General features: G+C 39.1%; 1 protein-coding gene across 1 annotated transcript in view; it reads left to right on the top strand.

Moving 5' to 3' along the window:
* LOC102195467 (GTPase IMAP family member 8-like) overlaps positions 1 to 4734 on the top strand; it is a 13888-nt gene that overhangs the window by 724 nt on the left and 8430 nt on the right. The window lies entirely within an intron of this gene.

Here is a 4734-nt window from a genome sequence, read left to right as displayed (position 1 = left end):
TTTATCCTGGTGGGCCGGTCTCTAGTCAAAATGCCCGGGCCGATTTTTTGTCCCAGTCCAGCCTTGCACAGAGACTGTCATGAGGGTACAGAAGGCAAAGGACGAGACAGGAAAGGTTCAACCAACGCCAACATCAGAATTAGTACAAACAGAAGGAAGTCATGCAAGACTGGCAGTGGAGAAGATGATTTTGTTTATTTCCTATGTCATAAAATAGCTTTTTAGAGTTTAATATATATATTGTTTTTCACAATGAAATACAAAACATAAAAGTAAAAGAGGAGAGAAAAATTAAAATAAAAACCCACCCTAACAAATAACACCCCTGTTCGCTGTCAAGTAATCAAAAGTTTAAAAGGAAAAAACAATTCACATCAGTGCAAAATAACACCAGCCAAGGTATACAGAATAAGAGGGAAGAAAAAATAAGCAAACAAATATAATTAAAAATAAATAAATAAAGGTCACTCCTGAACCTGTGTAGATGGTTGGTCAAAAAATATCAAATATTTACAGAGCTTCTCAAGATGAACCTAATTTTCTCTAATTTAAGATGAAATAATACATCCTTAATGCGAAACTGTGGGTGGGGCCGCGTCCTTCCACTTCAAAAGTATTAGACGTCTTGCCAATAGTGTAGAGAAGGCAATAAGTCTTTGACCTCCTGCCTGTAGTGCCAGACCATCGGAATTGACCCCAAATAAGAATAAAAGTGGATTGAGTGATACTCTCATTTCAAATATGCATCACAGACATCCGTCCAGAACCTTTGTATTTTGGGACGGGACCAAAATATATGGATCAAGGTGGCCTCTGCCAATTTACATCTTTCGCACATTGGGTCAGTCTGAGGATACATCTTTGCCAATTTTGATTTGCTGAAATGTACCCTATGCACTATTTTAAACTGTAGAAGGCAATGTCTTGCACACATGGAGGACGAGCGAATATTACTTAGAACATTGCCCCAGTCTGCTTCAGTAATACAGATTTTAGGATCCTCTTTCCAAGATCGCTTAATTGCAGACATAGAAGAAGAACCCAGGCGCAAAATCAGAACAAGTATTGATGATATGGCCTTTTTCTTAACTGGGTTAAAACACATAATGTCATCCATTACATCATTAGGGGGTTTATTCGGGAACCCTGGCATAGAGCCTGAAAGAAAGTGTCGTATTTGTAGATACCTAAAAAAATGAGAGGGGGGTAAGTTTTATTTAATTGTGAGCTTTTTGATATGCACAAAAACAAAATTGTTTTATTTCATTCATGGAGCATTATTATTTAATCAATGCTGATCATTTATCTCTGAGTAATTTTTCATGTACATTTACGCTGTACATAGTAAAAGTGCCTGTGTGACATCTGGGACACGTAGCTTTGACTAAGAACACTCCATTATTGTATAATGTCTGAGATACAGCTGAGTGTAGACAAACAGGATATAGGGGGTGTGCAGTGATTAAGAAATGCAAAAGATTGATATGGATGTTAGGGGTTGATGATTTAAATTATTCTGTCTGTAATGCAGTCTTAGAGACAACAAACCAGGCGGTAAAGAAGAAAGAAGGGAAAAGAAGGTTGTAGCTTTGTGGAAGGAGTGTGATAAAGTGATTAAGCATAGAAATAAGGCTTTTAAGATATTAAAGAAGAATCACAGTTTTCAGAGTATAAAAGATTACAAGCCAAGGTAAAAAGAACCATTAAAAATGCAAAGAGGGACTTCTGGAGGGGATTTTGTAATTCAGTCAATTTGGTCAATGATTAGAAGGATTAAAAAGGGTCTCTTGGCCAGTTCTCTAAGGGAAGCCAGTATATCCCTTATACTTAAAAAGGGTAAGCTACCTGAAGATTGTGCCAATCTCTTTGTTGAATGTGGATCTGAAAATCCTCTCCAAGATATTAGCAAAACGTCTGGAACTTTTACTCCCCTCGCTTATTAATAAGGACCAAACGGGTTTCATTAAAGGGCGTAATTCATATAATAACATGTGTAATTTGTTGAATATGATCCAGTTCTTCCAACAAAAATCTCTGCCTGGTGTGGTCATTTCCCTTGATGCCGAGAAGGCACTTGACCGTGTTGAATGGTCTTACCTGTTTTTTTACACTACATCAATTGGGTTTCAGTGGAAACTTTATAAACTGGATTAAGTTACTTTATAACAATCCCTGCTCTGCAGTTCTCACAAATGGGGTGCGGTCCTCCAACTTCCGGATACTGAAGGGAACCAGACAAGACTACCCCCTTTCCCCTTTGCTCTTTGCCCTAGCCATAGAACCATTGGCAGAGGCAGTACGAGTTCAGGCGGACATACATGGTCTATCTGTTGGACAAAGACACCATAAGATTATTCTGTATGGTGATGATGTACTTGTTGTGTTGACTCGGCCGGAAACATCAATCCCCTCTCTGGTTGAAACTATTGATAAGTTTAGTGAAATCTCAGGCTATAAAATTAATTTCAATAAATCAGAAGCGATGCCATTGAGCAGCCTGAAACAAAAACCACGGGCCCCTTCTCCATTTCCCTTCACTTGGTCCCCACAGGGCTTTACGTATCTGGGGATTAGGGTCACTCCCGCCTTTGAACAGATGTATAAAAGTAACTTTACCCCCCTATTTGAGCAGGTCAAATTAGATCTAGAGAGATGGAAGTCCTTACCGTTATCCTGGCTCGGTCGTATCGCTCTTATGAAAATGATTATTCTACCCAGGCTACTTTACCCAATACAGATGGTTCAGACCCTTTTCCCACATAAAACTATCCAAACTCTAAATGGCTAGTTCAGCTCCTTTGTTTGGGCAGGGAGGAAACCTCGTCTTAAAATATCTACGTTATGTCTTCCATCCTCAAAAGGGGGCCTTGATTTCCCAGATATAAGGAAGTATCAGCTGAGCACCCATATGCGTATAGCTGCCGATTGGGTACAACAGCCTTCTCCTGTCTGGTTGGATATTGAGAGCTCTATGTCTAACTTTCCTTTGAAAAGTTTGCTTTTTGTGGGGAAACTTAAGACCTTAACGATGTTCTGTAGCAACCCACTCACATTATCTACTGTTAAAGCTTGGCGAATGGTTCAAAAACTAGAAGGAAGGTCTCACTTAACATCTGTTTTCACTCCCTTATCCGATTATCCTCTTTTTTTTTTTGCCCGGGACCACTGACCCCGGCTTTCGGAACTGGGCTGCGAATGGTATTTCTACCTCTTCTGACTTAATGGACGGGTCTAACCTCATGTCCTTTGACCAGCTAATCTGTAAATACAACATTCATAAGCATGACTTCTTTAGATATTTACAAGTGAGGGACCATATACAGAGGGCTACAACAATACTCACTAATCAAACTGTCTCTAAATGTGAAAAGCAGATATTTCAGCCAAACCTTAGAACTTCTATAAAAATTTGTTATGGCCTGTTAACAGAATTTGGGGTCACTGACACAACCAATTTGAAGAGGACTTGGGAAAAGGAATTAAATATAGAGATCAGTGACGAGGTATGGGACAAAGTCTGGGAGAATGCTAAATCTCTGAGCGTCTGTAATAAAGTTAAGGCAATCCAAATTAAAATCCTACACAGAGCTCACATATCACCTCTTCAACGCCATAAATACAATTCAGACCTTTCTCCGCTGTGCCCTAAATGTAAAATAGAGGTGGGCAACCTCACGCACTGTCTATGGTCCTGCCGGAAAATACAACAATTTTGGTTCCTCATACAGTGTGAATTGGATAAGATCTTCACCATTGACACTGAATGCAATCCACTGTGTATGCTACTTGGAGTGGCAAACGACAAAATTAGGGGGAAGTTTGGAAAGCAGCTCTATGCACTGTTAACATTCTGTGCAAGGAAATGTGTCCTCTTGAACTGGATCACGGACATGGCCCCATCTAAGACTCAATGGCACCGGACGGTATTGGAATATGTGTCACTAGATTTCCTAACATGCAAGCTACATAGTAGGGACAAAAAGTTTCATAAAATATGGGACATATTTATGGCGTATGTCGGTTTGGATGTTTCTGTTATTTTCTCACGGTCCTTGGTATAATGCAAGCAGATCACTGCTATTTTACATGTATGTATGTATGTATTGATAATTGTATCTCATAATCAAAATGTCTGGATTTTCCACTTATTTCTTTGTATTCATGAGCCGGGTTGCCTGTCTGTTTGTTTTGTCTGTTTTGTTTCGTTCTGCTATGTTGTTGTTTTTTTGTTTTTGTTTTTTGGTGTTTTTGTTGTTGTTGTTGTTGTTGTTGTTGTTGTTTTGTTTAATCTTGGTGTCAGTGTACAGTTTAAAACTCAATAAACACACAGTTATAAATAAATGATTAGAAGGATGAATGGTATGAACAGTTAGTATGGATATCCAATCTTGGGGGATGGAGACGCAACAACAGTAAAAGATGAGAAGAAGGCAAATGTGTTGGCAAAAATGTTTGTTAAAATCCAAAGTTCAGGTAACGTTAGTAAAGAAGGGCAAAGAGGAAGAGAAATCACAATCACAGAGAATAGGGATTTACTGAAACAGGTAGAAGATACTTTTTATGTAACCTGGACGTGTGTCCCTCTATCTATAAAGAGATGATCTATACTGCTCGCCCAAGTGCAATGTCTACAATATCCGAATCTAGGTTTGGGAAGGAGATTGGCGGTAGCAACTCTGTAAGAGCAATAAGACTTCCAACCCACATAACACGCACGACCACAGGTTTGTGAAA

The sequence above is a fragment of the Pundamilia nyererei genome, unplaced genomic scaffold (genome assembly GCF_000239375.1).
Source record: "Pundamilia nyererei isolate P.nyererei 1_Seehausen unplaced genomic scaffold, PunNye1.0 scaffold00028, whole genome shotgun sequence".
Lineage (NCBI taxonomy): Eukaryota > Metazoa > Chordata > Actinopteri > Cichliformes > Cichlidae > Pundamilia > Pundamilia nyererei.
This window is presented reverse-complemented; position numbering and strand designations above follow the sequence as displayed.